Genomic DNA, 17,998 nt, shown 5'->3' with positions numbered 1-17,998 from the left:
TCACAGGTTCCAGGCCAGCCTCAGCAAGTACTGAGACTAAGGAGACCCTGATTCAAAAGAAAAGAAAAGTGTTTAGCATTTTAGATAGAAAAAAGAGAGCAAACAGAATATACGTGCTATGGAAGCAATGGGAGCAAATGTGCAAATTGGGTTAATTAGAAGTTGACAGAATAAATTTGCTTTTAGGTCTCTGTTTCGTTCATAGTCACTTCTAACAATCAGGAAATAAAAATTTAACAAATGGGTTTATTTACCCAGATTTTAACCTAGGTGAGTTAAAAACAGATTTGTAAGTACTATTAAAAGTTTTATTTTAGAAGTAAAGTACTTTGTGAAGTAACTGTAAAGGCCATATAGTATGTTATCCTCTTTAATCTATTTTACTTTTGTTTGCTTTGAAGAACTGTATAGTAAACATATTTGCCTATTACCCTTTGAAGATGTCAACTATTGTAATCATAAAAATGTCCTCTGATATAAATGCTGAAAATTATTGGTAATGCACATAATTAAAGAGAAAGTTTGGCTTATTAAAAGAATAGTTGTGCCGGGCGTGGTGGTGCACACTTGTAATCCCCCTGCTTGGGAGGCACAGACAGGAGGATTGCACAGGTTCAAAGCCAGCAGTGCTGGCATAAGAGACCCTGTTTCCAAATAAAAACTATATAAAAAAAAATAGGTCTGGGAGTGTAGCCCGGAGGTAGAAGGGTTTCCAGGAACCCCAGTACCACACACACACACAAAAAGAACAGTTGTATTAGCAAATTAATTAAAAGGTAATTTATTCTATGTTGTATATAGTCATTTAATATAATTTGTAAGAGTATATTGTTTGTGCATTATATGCTTCCAAAATAAAATTTAAATTGTTAAGGAATTATATTTTAGTTCTATCTATTTGAAATTTCATAAATGCTATCTAAAATGGAAAAAGTCAATTGATATTTCACATTTCTAAAGTAGTTATTGGTTTATAATAAAAATAGCTAGTGTTTTAAAATTTTATGAAATAATTTTGTTTTACTGCATTAATATGACTGAATATATGGGAGCCAATCAATAGACTATCATATTGCCAATATCATCTTTAATCCTTTAAAAGGTAAACTACTATTAAATCTATAACATCTTAATCATCATAGGCTTAATTGCTTACATTAACTAGACTAGGAAATTTATCATTAATTTGGAAAAATTAAATTTCCTAGAGCAATGCATATGAGGCTTAAAGAACAATGCTTTAGATTTGGTATAATAAGCTTTATTAGGGACTTCTGTATTCAATGAGAGTTTTTTCTTTATTCAGTGATTTTCTGTTAAATGGTCATGGGTTTGTAATCTTTCTCATTCTGGAAAATGTAATCATGTTTAAAATATGAGTCTGCAAATAAACGGGTTCTGATATGACCCAGTTAAATTTAATATTTATTGAATACCACTTGTTCTTTTTGTAGTGTGCAGGTGACAGAGACCTACCTCAAATGAACTTAAGTAGAATTTGCTTATATCATGAACTCTGAAATTGGTGAGAGAGTGGGGGTAGAGAAGACAGAAACAGTGTATGGAAAGAGTATTTGGAGATGATTCTTGGATCAAGTCACTTTGGCTGGGATGAGATATTTGGGCAGTGTAAGGGGGAAGCAACCCTGAGAATGGTCTACTGGAGTAAGCATGGATTCTGGAACTGACATGGGAAAACATCACAATTCTGCAGGGTTCTCGGCTTTTACATGGCAGAAGAGAATTTCAGCATATGCTGGTCAGAGGAAAAGAAAAGGCTTTATTTAGGAAGCGAGGGATTCAAGGGGAAAGGCAGGCCATCTTAAGAGATGGAGAGCTTCCAAGCCTTTTCAGTTCTTTTATAGAACCTCCATGAGGGGGTGGGTGGATTCCCACAGTGAAGGTTTGGGCTTCCTTTTTCTTTTCCTGGATACTGGGGATTGAACCCCAGAACATTCTACCTTTGAGCTACACCCCCAGCCCTATTTTTTATTCTTTATTTTGAAAACAGGGTTTCACAAGTAGCTGCACATACCTGTGATCCTCCTATCTCAGCCTCCCAAGTATTGGGATTACAAGCATGCACACCACACCTGGTTTTGAACTTCCTCTTAATCTACAGATTTCTCTGGCAAAGAGAAGTGATGAGTGGCTGGTGTCTGACCTTTGTTCTCCTCAAAACCCCTTTTTTTTTTGGTGGTACTGGGGTTCCTGGAAGCCCTTCTACCTCCGGGCTACATTCCCAGACCTATTTTTATATTTTTATTTGGAAACAGGGTCTCCTAAGCCAGTGTGCGCGGCTGGCTTCGAACCTGCGCGATCCTCCTGTCTCTGCCTCCCAAGGGGGGGGGGGTGTTACAAGCATGCTCTGCCTGGCTCTCAAAGTGCCTTTGACCCTTTGTTAACTAAACATCTCAGGAATCTCAGGTGGGGGGAGGGGCCATTGTGATTAAGGGTGTGGCTCATTGAGGCTTCTGCCTAATGCAGAGCACATCCTTTAGACTTTTTAAAAAACATTTATATTGGTGTATTATAGTCATTCATCTTCCTTTCTTTCTCTGTTTCTTTGTCTCTTTGTTTCTTTCTTTGTGGTACTGGGAGTGGAACCCAGGGGCATTCTACCTCCAAGCTATATTCCCCTTTTCTATTTTTTTTATTCTTTATTTTGAAAGAGGGTCTCACTGAATTCCAAAGAGCCTCACTAATTAGTAGCTGAGCTGTCCTTGAACCTGGATACTCTGGTCTCAACCTCGCAAATGCTGGGATTACAAGCCTGTGACACCACCCCAGGATGTAGTCAAACATCTTAACCTGTAGGATTTTAAAATTATTTCTTTCCTTCCCACTGATTCTCCTTTTTACCTAATATTTTATCTCTTCTACCTCAGAACCATAGAGATATTTCTCATTTCTGTCTCATGTTCCTGTGTATAACTATTACTAATTGTATAAAGGGGTTTGAAAATTTTAACTGATTATTTTGAAAAATTACCATCTGATCTTATATTTTTCTATTTCTCTAGATCAAAGAATCATGTAATTGGAATTGCAAGGAGTAGATTATGTTCTCTACTTCACATTTATATTTAATTTCAGAACATGCAAATTTAAAATAATCAATTTATCTTTTCCACAGCACTATGTGTTTTTAGGTGGGTTATAATTTGGTTGGAAATATTTTCTTTTGGTGATCTTTCATTTTTCATATTTAAAGGTTGATAAGTAAAATAAAAAATTAATGCGAGTAAAATAAAAATAATGTGAGTACGGCGGAGTGTGAAAAACACGAGAGAGGTCCAGTACACATGGCATGTAAAGTTTTAATGGCACGGCTCTCCCGGGGATCAGGGCGAGGCACCGTGGAGCCCGCGCGCCTGTCCGAAGCTTGAGGACACGGGCTCTCCTTTTCAAGGTATGCATCTCTCGAGATGGGGGTTTACTCTCGGGAACGCCCAATTCTCGCAGGGGTTTCAGCCCCTCCCTTGCCCTGCAGAGGTCATGTGACACAAAGTCACATGAGTGCAGGACCCAACTTATCAAAGGTTAGCTATGTTAAAGAGCTCATTGTGTCTCTTTTTTTGTAATAATTTTTATGAATAAATATTACTGAAAAATAATTTCTGTATTTATAGAAACTTTTACTAAACATCACTGAATTATTTAAGTATGTATATTTGATTAATGTAAATTATTTACTGATCATTACTAATGAAAAATTTAAAAGTGTACCAATGTACCAGTATTGGGAATGGCCTAGGAAGATTTGAGAAAGCTCTGATTATTAATATATTTCAAAAATAATTGTATCAAAATGGAGGCAGACCTGGAGAGAGAAAGGCTTGGCTTTGATCAGGAAGCAAACAGCTATTGAAATTTAGGTTGACTTAGCTAAATGCAATTAGCAAGTCAATAGGAGAGGAGAACTAGGCCTTTCTGTATCTAAAGAGAGATCTACATGATTAGATAAGTTGAGGAGGGGTGGACCTTTGTGAAAGGAGACACCTTGCCACACCTTCCTGGGGGAGGTACCTTACAGGGATGTTCACTATGTCAGAAATATATAAACAAGATGGAGGTCATAGGTATAAAAAGTCTGGTCCACGTGCTGTATCTTGGGGGTGGTGAATTGGCCCGGACCTCCCTTCCTCCCATGCCAGGTAACTATTTTCTTTATTTCTATCTTTTTAAAAAACTTCTTTAAATCTTCAGCAAGTGTTCGAGCTATGAATACTTATCCTTAGCTCAGGACAAGAACGCGCGGTTTTTTTCTGTTTTTGGTCGTTTTGGGTTTTGTTGTGGTTTGAGGGAAAGTGTGTCTGGGACCCTAACAGGGGTCCCCGGGAACAGTTTCCCTACAACCATACTCTCCCAATCCGTAACACCAAGAACTTATAGAAAATAAAAATATAGAATGCATACAAGTATAGCACATTACTGTGTTATGAAGGGGACCTGTAACTAAAATGTATGTCATATAATTAGTTGCCTTATATTTCTTCTTTTTGTTTGACTGGAAAATTCTGTGAGATATATCTGTTTTAATTAAGCTTCTTATTGTATTGATGCTTGATAAATTTAAAGTGAATGATTTAGTTCTTTTTGAAAATATGACAAATGCAGTCTCTTTAAACTTATTAATTGAGATAACTAATATATATGCCTTTGAATATATTATAATTAGTAGGTCTAGACTACCTTAAATCCCAGGGGATGGATCTGTTGGGGCTCAGACGATGATATTCCAACCCTCAGGTATAGCTACTCTGAACTGAAAGAGCATCCTTGACATATTTTGCAACTTTCCTTACCAGGAGGCCTCCCTTTCTATTCATTTTCTATCTCTCCCAAAGTTCAGGGAGGGGCTTTCTCTGAATCTTCTTTTCTAGAAAGTATACAATCATTATGAAAGTTGATTAACCAGGAAGGATAAACCACTGGGGGGGAAAAAAAAAAAAAAAAAAAAAAAAGGAAACTAAGCCTAGAATACTCCACCTAACCAGGCTTCATCTAAGTTTCTGGGGACAGCTCCTAGAAATTATCTAAGGACATTATCTTAATAATGAGACCACCTTAGTTACTGTGCTGTCCTCTGCTTACTCCTCCCCTAGCTGCTGTCACCACCACCCTCTGGGATTCCCAATCCCTTTCCTATTCAGGCCTCTGTTCCTCTCTGTAGCTAGGGAGTTATATGAGTTTCAACCATCTGGAACTTCTTGGAGATTTATATATCAACTATGACTTCCATGCTGTGATACCCCTCTAAGCACATTAAAATATTTGCATATATTTTTCCTATGTAATTTGTGTATTGTCAGGGATCCAGCCCAACAGCAGTGGGGCTTGACGAGATGATGAGTACCGACGACTCGAACACACACAACCATGAGCCGGGAGTCAAGTCAAGCAAGATCTCATTTATTTCTCTCCAAGCAATCATATATATAGCACCAAACCATGAGGGGAATTCCCATGAGAAATAGCCTAGCCTATGGGGATAAAGATCACTAGCACGTAGTTTACAGCCAATCCCAGGCCAGTACATGAACCATTCATGTGTGCAGAAAGCTCCTTTAAAGGTAAAAAGGGAAAAACCGCTCAGTCTCCCCACCCATAATGAATGGGGAAACAACGCCTTCGTAGCTTCCTCCAGGCGCCATCTTAGTCCATTTTCTGCTGAATCACTTTACTTAAAGTTTTGCCTTAGGCTGCAGACTGCTCAGGCCAAGAGAGGCTGCATCTCCTTAGGCGCTGTATGGACACACCCTATCAGTGTATTGTCACCTCTATAGTTTTGTACTTGAAAACTGATAATACTTTCAGGATCACAATTCCTTTCAGTCTTTTTCTTGTTTTGGGCTCTACTTTCTATTGTGATAGGTATTAAACACTAGTGATACTCCTTTTCTTCCCTCCCCTCTTGGATGTCCAGATTCTCTTTGACACTGGATTAAACCAGGTGTTAGAGGAGAATGGTGCACATGCCTGTAATCTCAGTACCTGAGAAGCTAAGAGAGGAGGATCACAGATTTGAGGCCAGCCTCAGCAATTTAGTGAGATTCTGTTTCAAAATAGACAATTGAGCTGAGGCTTTAGGTCAGAGGTAGAATGCCCTTGGGTTCAATCCCTAGTAAAACAAACAAACAAACAAACCCCAAAGCAAATCAGGTGTCATCCTCTCTCTGAGGTTAATACTTCTACTTCCTATATTTCTATTTTCTTGCTTTTTCACTTCTAAGACACTTCCAAGAGTCACATTACCTTCCTTGTTATTGTGGCTAACATTGTCTACCCAAATCCATTTCTTATTCCTCTTTACTAAGGTACCCTTTGCATGTCCTCTCTTCACCACAAAATGAAGGGGAATACAATCTCACTTCTGCTTTGAGTGGAATTTCCATTAGTTTACATTAATAATCAAAGTTTTGCCATTTTTCCTGGCAGTGATTGGTTATTAAGGGAGCATTTCCTCCTTGTCCCAGTCATAGTCAGCTATATGAAATGACAGGACAAGGGAGAGGCAGCATAGAAAGCACTGCTTTATAATAGCAGGAGAACATAGAATGAGAAAGCACATGGGAGTTTTGGATATTTGTTCTGTCTGGAATTGATGCTTCATAATGTCCTATAGGATTATCATATGGCAAGAAGAAATCCAGCTTAAGGGCAAAACAAATGCATTTAAGATAGATCCATACTTCAGTAATTACTGTTGAGTGAGGTAATGAATTTATTTTAGAAACTAACTCGAATAGAGTTTCTTAAAATAGAAAGTAATTATAGCAGTTAATAAATATTGTCTTAATTTTGTAAATAACCATGTTAGAAGTAGTAATTTAATTATTAAAGAATTCCATAGGACATTTGGATTATATAAACATTTTATATAGTTAATATGAGTCATCTATGGAAATATTATTAAAATCACCAAATATGACTGTTGTAATACAGTAAACTGATTAGTCATTATTTGTCAATTTTATTGTGTGATAATTACATTAAGGGGGAAATGGAAACAAAATTAATAGGCTTAGACAATAGGCAGTTCAATAAAGAACAAATTAATTTGAAATGTAAATTCATAATCTTATCAGTTCACAAAGTTATACCACTATTTAGTAATTGTATGGTACCTTTATTGTACTGGAAATGTTAAATATACATTAAAAACATTAAAGGGATCTTATTGCCTGGTTTGAGCAATTTAAGACTTGTAATCTAATGCTAATGCTAATTTAAAACTTTCAAAATAAAGATAAAGCTTGTGGGAGGAAAATTAAAGAAAACTATGAAGTTTGAATCCATTCACAGAAATATTAAAAATGCAGACAGCCTTTAAGTAACAATCTGTGCATGAACAAACTAGTCTGGCTATTCTGAATCCTCTTCCAAACTGGGTTGTAATTTCTGGACTTTGGTTTTCATTTCTGCATTGTTCAGACTTATAAAGAATTCTGCTAAATAGCTTAAGTGTCTTAGTATCTGCTCGAGGGCTACATCTAACTAGGTTCCTTACTGTTCACCATCTCCTAGGGGATATCTGATTGTCCTGGCCTGGATTCAACAAGAATCTTGTCAAGTTGGTTTTAGCCAGAACATTCCTCACCTGTGATATTTTCTTATGGTAGTTTTTCTTCCATTGCTTCTTTTCCTGTTCAGTGGCTATACATTCCCAATTCTCTTTGTTGTATTTTGGACTTGAGTCTAATTTCTCCTATACTTCAAAACCCCATTGCAGTGGTCCCTACACCTATTGTAGGGATCCTGAATAAATTCTACCTAATTTCTTCTTCATCATCATCGTCCTCTCCTCCTCCTCCTTCTCCTCCTCTTCCTTCTCTTTCTTCTTCTTCTTCTTTTTTTTTTTTTTTTTTTTGGATTGAAGCCAGAGACATCCTAGCTCTAAGGTGAAGATCTCCCTAAATTGCAGAGGCTGGTCTTGAACTTGTGATAATCCTGTTTCAACCTCCCAAGTACTGGGACTACAGGTATATGCTACCCTACCCAGCTCTGCTTTAACATTCCTTAAGAAGTGTCATAAATAATTTATTTTTTAACACTAGTATTAAACCCTAGTTCACTGGAATTATTAGCAATTACTTATTTTCTTGACTTAGCTTTTTCTTTTTTACACGTAGCATTATATATTCTGGTGTTTGTAATGTGCTGTCTCAAGCTAGGGAGATATATATGACTCTCTGTTCTCATGCTCTAAAGATGATAGGAATTGCCCAAAGCTGAGAATTGACAAAATCAGGAGTGAATCTATTTTAGGAGATGAATGTACTTCCTAAGTTGAAATAGCCAAGTGGTTTAAGCAGAAACTAAGCAGTTTAAGCAGGAGGTATGGACAAATAAATCTGGGAATAAACTAACAGGCTCAAAGAATAGGCAAGTGTCGCTGGGCAGGTTTGTTGAGACTGAGTGGGTGTGAGAAATCCAAGGCTGGGAGGCTCAGCAGATGCAGAAGCGCAGTTGGTGGGATTGCAGGTGGGAATGTTACAGAGGTTCAAAGTCTGCAGTACAGCAGTGTGGTGACTGGAACACCGGTCAAGAACAGAAAGGCTGGTGAAGAATTAGAATTGGTATGGGGGTGGATGCTGAAAGTGCATAGCTTGGAGAGAGACTTTGCAAATAACTTGAATACCAAAGGAAAATGAAAGGCACATCACAAGGAGCAGTCATTGATGGAGACACACGAAGTAACAAGACCTCCTGTGTTTTTGTGGTGGAGATGTCTCTTGTAGTTTTTTTACATAAAAATGCAATGAACGTGCTTGAGATACTTCATCTGTGAGATCATGACCTTCAGTCATAGCAACTAAGGAAGTCTCAGTACTGGGAAAGCTGGGCAAGAGAGACCAGAGAATGCCAAGTGCTGCAGTTCTCAGAGGATTATTGTTCTTTTAGAAGCTGTTGTTCAGGGATTGTCCTGAGACTCCTTTTGCCCTTACAGAATATGAGTTCTTCTTAGTGACCTTTATATCTAGTTTAAAAGGAAGCCACGTGCTTGTGGGTTTTTGAGTGTGAATAAATGCCAGTTGGTGTAGAAATCATCATAAAGTGAATCTGATGATCAACTCTGAAGATTTCAGTAGAAAATACCGCTCTCATCTTATATATAAAATGAAACAGAGAAATATCAGGTAATTTAATTTTAAACTCCTGTTTGTGCTAAAGTAGAGAAACTGAAAATAATCGGCCCATTAGGATTTTCATGACACCTGTATTCTTCTCTCTTTTTTTTTTTTTTCCCAATGTTTTTTTTTATTCCTAGGTGGCTGGATCCACAGATGCAGAACCAATGAATACAGAGGGCCAATTTTATATACAAATGTCTGATATAGTTAGACACATGTTAACTTTTATCATATAAAACATATAACCATATTTTATTTTACATACATATACAAAATCTTATTCCTAAATTGCTTGTAGTAAATAGGATGGAGCTACCTCTTTCTCCCAAAAGTTATCAATGTTTATCCCCTAAAAACAAGGATATTCTATGATGTAACATGCACCTTGATCAAAAATGGAAACTTTAACTTCTACATCATGCTATAATTTAGTGCACAGCCCACACATGTGAGTTGACAACTGTTCAGCTTCTATCCTTTGTATGCAATCCGTCCAGCAATATAATTGACCTGTGTTAAGCAGCATCTCTTCCTTAGAGTCTCTTTGCTTTCTTTTTTTTTGTATTTTTGAAATAATTTTATTTATTTTTTTTTAATTTTTTTTATTTTATTGGTGCACTGTATTCATACATCATAGTGGGATACAAACTTTTGTAGACATACATGCACACATCACCCAGTCAGCCCCCACTCGATCCCCACCCCATTCCCTCCCCATCCCTCCTTCCCATGCTTGGCTTAGTGGTTGACATCTAGTATTATAGCAATTTATCCAAAATTAAAAATGATAATCTCACATAACAGTTTCATTAGCCTGATACCAAGCTTTTGATGACTTAAAGATAACATTTCAATATTTCTTTTTGCTTTCTTTCTTACCAGAGAATATTTTTTTTCTATTTTTTTAGGTGAAACTATCATATATTTATATATTTATTTTTCAGAAAAATATCTATCCTAATATGGAATATGGATTCTAGATACCCAAAACAATCTTGAAAAAGAACAAAGCTAGAAGATATATATTTTCTGATTTCAAACCATATAAAGCTACAATAATTGAAACAGTGTAGTACTGTTCTAAAGGCAGATATATAAACCATTGGAGTTAAATACAAGCCTAGAGCTAAATTCTTCCCTATATTGTCAAGTTATTTTTGACAAGGTTTCCACGAACATTTGGTGGTGGAAATAATAATCTTTTAACTAAATATTGTTGGAAAATAATAATTACATGGAAAATAATAAAATTGGACCCTTACCTAATCCCATATACAAATATTAACTCAAAATAGATAAAAGACCTAAATATAAAGCTTAAGACTATAAACTTTTAGAAGAAAATCTGGGTCATAAAACCTTACAACATTGAAATTGGCAGTGATTTCTTGGTTATGATTTCAATGGCACAGGCAACAGAAGAGTATACAAACTACCTAAAAAAATAAAAAATTATTGTATATCCAAAGACAATATAAACAGAGTTAAAAGTTACTAATAGAATTGGATAAAATATTTCCAAATGCTATATCTGAAGGTATATTAATATTCCAACTAGACATCCTAAAAATTAACAACAAAGGCAAACAATACAATTTAGAGATAGGTAAAAGACTAACATAAATAATGAATCTCCACAGATAACCAATCTTAGTTGTTTGTTGGATGGAAAATCTTGTTTCTCTGGTTCTGGTGTGTGTTACCTATTTCTTCTTTGTAGTTAATTTTGAGTATTTTCTCTAACGCTGGTTTTGAAGACATAAATTCCTTCAGATTCTGTTTGTCGTGGAAGCTTCTTATTTCTCCATCTAATTTGATAGAAAGTTTTGCTGGGTAGAAAATTTTTGGCTGGAAGTTGTTTTCTTTCAGAGTTTGGAATATGTGACTCCAAGCCCTTCTGGCTCTCATGACTTGGTTTGGGAAGTCTGGAGTGATTCTAATTGGTTTGCCTCTGAATGTCACTTGGCCCTTTGTTTTTGTTGCCTTTAAGATTCTCTGCTTGGCTTCCACATTGGTCATTTTGACAATTATGTGGCGTGGGGTTCCTCTTCTCCGATCCTGTCTAAAGGGAGTTCTAGAAGTTTCCTGGACCTGTGTATCAACCTCTTGCTCTATGTCTGGAAAATTTTCTGCTATTACTTCCTTGAAGAGATTGTTGATCCCTTTGGTTTCACTTTCTTTTCCCTCCTCTATTCCAATTATTCTTAGGTTAGCTCTCTTAAAATGGGCCCATATTTCTTCAATGTCAGATTCCTGCTGTTGGATATTTTTTTCTAGATTAGAAACTATGCATTCATTTTTGGAATGATCATCTTCTAAGAGCTAGATTCTATTCTCCATGTGGTCTAATCGGTTGTTCATGCTTTGAATTGAGGCCTTTACTTCATTAATTGCATCCTTTATCTCTTTTTGTCTCTCTCTGAGTTCTTTTCGAAGCACCTCTATTATTTCTACAGTTATTTTCCTGATTTGCTCTTTTAGAAATCTCTGATTTTCTGTTTTATCGGGTTCTGATGTTGTGGGGTTGTGGGCATTCATTGCACCAGTGTTATTCCTCTTTCCCATGATTTCGGAAGTTTGTGCCTTCTCTGGGTTCTTCCCTTGGGTCACTATGACTTCACTTAAGGTGCTCTGGATCTCGAGTCAGTAGTATCTCAGACCCCACTACTCCTTTACTGGGTTGTATCACTGAGTCTCCGACCCAGGGAGTCGATAGAGGCTGCTTTAAACTATGGGGGGTGCCAGGTTGCACGTTCTCCTATGGTGTGATATCTCTGTCACCGCCACTCCCCCACTGGGTCAAGTCCCAGGAAGTACAGTACTGGGATTTCTCCTCTGTGGCCCGCAATTTGACTCACTGTTCTTGAGTTCGCAGATGTAGCTGTACTGGACTCGTTGAATTCGCTGCTGCCGCCGGTCTGTATTCTTCTCTTAATCTCTTTTCTTTTCAAGTTGAGAATGAAACCAGGACTTTGAACATATTAGGCAAACTCACTACCACTCATCTTCATCCCCAGCTCATTAATTTGTTTTTTTATACCTGTGAATCCACACCAACAATTATTTTTTTAAACACACACACACACACACACACACACACACACACACACACAGAGTTTGGAGTGATGACAATGAGTAATGAGCTTATTTTATTTAGGAGAAAGAGAATATACATACTTTGAGAATTTGCCAATGATTATGGAAAGTAGGAAAGAGAATGGTGCAAATGTTGATTATAAGGTTTTTAGCTTGGACAACCTAGATGTTTATACCATTGATCAACAAAATAAATACAGTAGAAGCAGAAATATTGAAGGAAAAGAATTTCAATTTTGACCACATCTTGTTTTGCCTTTGGAATTTTCTAATATTGAAAAAAAAAAGAATAATTTTAATGTTGGCCACATCTTGCTTTGCTTTGGAATTTTCTAGGGTAGATCTTTCTATAGTAGGCATTGGATGTGTAAGTCTGGAGGTAAGACTTTTTTTATTTTTTTATTTTATAGGTGGGGATGGAACCCTTCTACCTCCAGGCTATACTCCCAGACCTATATTTTTATATTTTATTTGGAAACAGGGTCTCTTAAGCCAGCAAGGCTGGCTTTGAACCTGCTCGATCCTCCTATCTCTGCCTCCCAAGCACGGGGATTACAAGCGTGCACCACCACACCCGGCAGGAGGTAAGACATTTTTGACCAAGGCTGGTGATATTTGTGCATGTGTGGATGTGTTTTTGATTGTGTTCATATGTAAAGGTTTTTAGGTTTCAGTTTTCAAATATGAGTCTTTGGTTTAAGGAGAAAAAAAAGAAGCAAAGGTTTATATAATAGGATAAAAGTTTATTCCATGATTCAGAGAAACACTAATAGTTCAAGCAGGATAGAAAAACCAAAGCCAACAGAAAACAGTGGTGAAAAATGACCAGTGAGAATGAAGCAAAACCAGGAGACTGTGATGCTCTGGAAGCTAGGATAAAAAAGAGGCTTGAGAAAGAATGGGTGAAAAACAGTGTTAAATAGTATGGGAAGGTCGAAAAAGAAGAAGAAGGAGAAGGAAGGGGAGGAAGAAGAAGGAAGAAGAGGAGGAGGAAGAGGAAGAGAAAGAGTCTATGAATCTGAACCAAAGGCCTTTGATGACTGCTTAGGGAGAACAATTTTGGTAGAATTTTGTGTGTGGTGAGTTGTACAGCATGAGTGATTAAAATAACACTGAAAACAAGCCTATTGTGGCATAAGTGTGTATGGAAAGGACATGCAGTAGAGAAACTGTTATGGTTTGAAAATAAAATGTCCCCCGGACCCCATCTCGGAAGCAGGGCATAGCTGGAGGTGGGTACCTGGGGGAGTGGCCTTGGGGACTTTATAGGCCTCTTGCCCCCTCCCCTTGCTCTCTCTGCTCCCCTCTACGATGCCCCAAGTGCGTTTGTTTTAGAGGTTGGCCACCAAGTGGCCTGTGGCTGTTGAACTTCTCTAAATCTGTAAGCAAATAATACCAAAAGTGTTATGTGTTAGGTGTTTGGACCACAGAGATGAGAATGCTGACTGAACAGAGTAAAAAGGAATGTGAGTTACGCTACACAGAAGGTTTCTCTGATTTGGGGAGCGACTTCATTATGCTTAAAACAGATTTGGTGAATAAAATGCCTAAAGGGACTTGTTTGTCACAACTGCTGTTGTGGAAAATAACACTAAATATAAACTAGGTTAGCATATCAGAATTCTAAAGAGTATTTTAGAGACCAGTTTTCTAAGTGAGTAAAGTATAAGATTATGAAGGGTTAAGATACAGAAGCCAAGAGGACAGTATGCTGGATGAGTGTTTCACATGGTTTTGGAAGTCAGTTCTAATTGAAATAATTCAATTGAACTATAAATGTGAACACTTATATTGGTAAAAATAGAAGCAGGCACTGCAGAGATGGGTAAATTTGGGAACATGGAGGGATTGAATTTTTGGAATGGATCATAAAATTCTTAGGAATTTTCTAAATTGATTGCTTAGTTGTGGACACAGGCATGGTGCAGTGGGGGGTGCGGTAAGGGGTCAGAAAAGAACACAGGGGACTTGGCATCATGATCACAGCTCACCTGTAAGTTTATGAGCTCCTAATGTGTTGGTTCTTTGTGTATCCTGGTGTCTTGGTAAATCAGGATGCCAGGACAAAATGCTACAAGCAAAGTGACTTAAGCAACAGAAGTGTATTTTCTCATAATTCTTTGGCTGGAGGACTGAGCTCAGAGAATCAGGGTGGTTGGGTTCTAGTGAGGCTTTTCTTCCTGGCCCTTTGCCATTGCTGTGTCCTAAGGAGGCAGCAGAGGCAGGGCAGAGGGGAACTGAGGAGAGAGCCTGAGGGCATGCTCTCTGGTGACTCTTAGAAGTACACTAGTCTCATCATTAGGGGCCTACCCTAAGGATCTCATCTAAACCTAATTACCTTCCAAAGGCTTCATTTCCAAAATCCTTGGGAGTTATGGCCACAAAATAGGAATTTGAAGAGCTCAAATGCACCCAGAAGTACAAGTGGGTTCACTCTAGGGGTTGGTGAGACTTTTTTATTATGGCCCAAGTAGGTTTATCAATATCAGATATTTTTGTTCCTATTATATGCAAGTAGCTTATTTTATATACTATGTACCATTGAATTAGCACTTGCTATTTTAGCTTATTACGTTAAGCATGTTAGCATCAATATTAGTTGTAGGTTGTATATGATTAATGTTAGGCTCAAGGTTGAATTTGAAAAACCCAGAGCTTTGCCTTCTTCATAGATAGGATTTTTCCATTTACAAGTAGAGTATTTGTTGACAGGAAAATTAATCGCATACAGCTTTTCTTTCTAAACCTGTAACATGGCACAGATAATAACTACATGCAAGGTTCTTGAAAAGGATTAACAATACTACTAGAACATGTAAACCCAACGACTGACATTTCATAGTTGGTCAGTAAATATTAGTGAGTGTTATTATGTGGTTGAGTTATAGTTTTTGTACTGTTATATTTAAACTTTGTAGTAAAAGCATATGCTGTTTTCTATTTGATTAAAATATGCTTTCAAAATGAATTTATCCCCAATGATATATACAATTGAAACAACTTCAGTATACTGTGCATTTGTGATTTATAAAAGATAAACATTAGAAGGATATAGAAATCCTTTCTGTTTTGACTATATCTCCATCAAAAAGTTCTGTATTCTCAAAACACACAGATACTAGTTACAAGTATGTGTAATTTGAAATGGGATATATCATATATTTTTATAATTTTTAAAAATAAATGAAATATGGTAGAAGAAATTTTATAATATATTAATCTAAAACAAAGTAAGAAATCCTTATTCCTAAAATTATGTAAGAAAAGCCAGGCATGGTGACGCACACTTGTAATCCCAGTACTTGGGAGGCTGAGACAGGAGAATCACACAGGTTTGAAACCAGCCTCAGCAGCTTAGTGAGGCTCTCAGCAACTTAGTGAGACCCTGTTTCCAAATATAATATAAAATAGGTCTGAGAGTATAACCCAGAGGTGGAAATCCCCTGGTCTTCATCACCAGAACCACAAAAAAAGTAGGAAAAAACTAATAAGAATTTTTGCCTATGTGCATCCACATTTTTATTAACTGCATGATGAATGCATGCTGTTGAAACACACCGAAGAACACTAAAATTTAACATAAGGGAAAAAAGTTAGTCCCCTTGACTGTTTTGATGACAACTTTATTTATCAGGTTGTAATTGGGATCATGTTTCACACAGTGGTTACACGGATTTTTCTCATCGTATGCTGTGTCCAGAGTTGATTCAGGTAGATGGCCTGGCTTGAGGGTAGGAAGAATTTGGGGGGGGAGTCCTATCTACCTTCATGATTTCAAATTCCTGGGACTATTGAAGATACACATGGAATCTTGTGGATTAATAGTATCTAAACAGAAATTTAGTAATCAGAGAAACATAAATAATTTGGCTGTTGTTTGAGACAGGTGATATTTCCATAGTAGACAGCTGCCTGTCTGAGCATGGAGAAAGAACGGGTACCTTATAAACTGGGTGTCACCCATGCCTGCCCTGCCCCTTGGCTTTGTCTATTGCTCAGCCCTCTTGAGGCTTGGTTCACTTTTTGACCCTTCTAGCTGGTGATTACTAGAGGCCTCAAATACGAATCCTCTAGACCATTATTTTCTGTTGACATGTATTAGCATCCACATGTGCTTGCTCTCAACTAATTTTGGTTACGAGAAAAGACTGTGCCTGTGTCTCTATTTGGTACCTGCATAGGCATTAAAGTACATTAAGCCTCGGGGGCAGGATCTGCTTTACAGGTATAGTATTTAAAATGCAGCATTTCCCTCCCTGGTTCACTGAAAGCTGTGTTTTGTTTTGTAAATTGCACAGAGAAATTTTATCACAGAAAGGTCTGTGATAAACTAATTATCCTCAGAATTAAAGTGAACACTACACAAAAATTGGCTTTTGAACATTTTTTTCCTCATATTTTTCAAAGAAGTTCTCCTTGGCTAAAATTTGAAAGGCAAATATGTACATTCAAAGAACAAGCCTGCAAAGTACCCCCTTACATCTTAGTACTAAGCTTCATAAGAAAAGGTGAAGCAAACTGTGTGGTGGGTGGTATGTTTTAGAATATGAACTATTGAAGATTTACTAAGGTATTGATGATCCTGGCTCCATATCAGATGTTCACATGGTGTGTAATTTTGCTTCTAGAGCCATGGTTTACTGGGTTTGGGGTCTTAAGGGACTTGATTTAGGTAAATCAGAGATATTTAGCCTCTCTTGAAATTTTTTCCTGAATGTAAAATGAAGATACTGACATGAATTTTGCATGCATCACTGAGAGGTGCAAAGTGAGAATCTACAGAAACACCCCAAAGTTTTCATGGAGCTTCTCCCATTTGTCCCCTCCCTTAGTCTGAAGATTACCAGAGACCCTGCTGTCTCTATTGGCTGTGGATTCCAGGCAGCATCAGCGATCCTTGCTTACCCTCGGTCAGGTCACCAGGAGGCTTCAGAGAATCGATGAGAAGTTCACAATTCCATCTCCACACTGTTATTTTTGAAATTGTTTCTCTTTGCAGTTTGAATCCAGTGGTTTCTTTTCATTTTTATTTTTTTTCAATCTTGTATATTTTGAAAGATGTACCGTTACCAAGGGAGGGCTCTATGTTAGGAATACATTTTTGTCATCTTGAAATCTCAGGTCAATATAAGAAAGAAGCTTCTGACATTGGATTGATATTGATTATTCAGGGATGATGCTTTGTCATTGAACTTATTTGAAGAAGAGCAGAATAGCTTTGGGTCAGATCTAAGGTTGAAGAGTATCTCATAGCCTGTCTGGGATTGGAGACAATGGATAGAAAGATGTTTAAAGTCCAGGTGTGATAACTGAAATTTAAATGGGGTGGTCAGTCTCCTGTGATAATATTATTTTTATATTTTTATATTTTTTTGGTGGTACTGGGTGTGGAACCCAGAGGTTTTCTACCTCTGAGCTATACTCCCAGGCCTATTTTTATTTTTTATTTGGAAACAGGGTCTCACTAAGTTGCTGAGAGCCTCATTAAGTAGCTGAGCTGGCTTTGAACCTGTGGGATCCTTCTGTCTCAGTACTGGGATTACAAGTGTGTGCCACCACACCCAGCTTCCTATGGTGGTATTTACAATTAAAGGAAGAGCTAATAATCATATATTAAGTGGGTTAAAGGCACTCATGAAGGTCTCAACATTACCAATATACTTTTTAAACTTCATTTTTTTTTTTTTTGGTGGTACTGGAGAGTGAACCCACAGTCATTCTGCCTTTGGCTATTCCCACAGCCCTATTTTTGTTTGTTTGTTTAT

This window comes from Muscardinus avellanarius (genome assembly GCF_963383645.1).
Source record: "Muscardinus avellanarius genome assembly, chromosome: 2".
In the NCBI taxonomy this organism is placed as follows: domain Eukaryota; kingdom Metazoa; phylum Chordata; class Mammalia; order Rodentia; family Gliridae; genus Muscardinus; species Muscardinus avellanarius.
Note: the sequence above shows the minus strand (reverse complement) of the source record.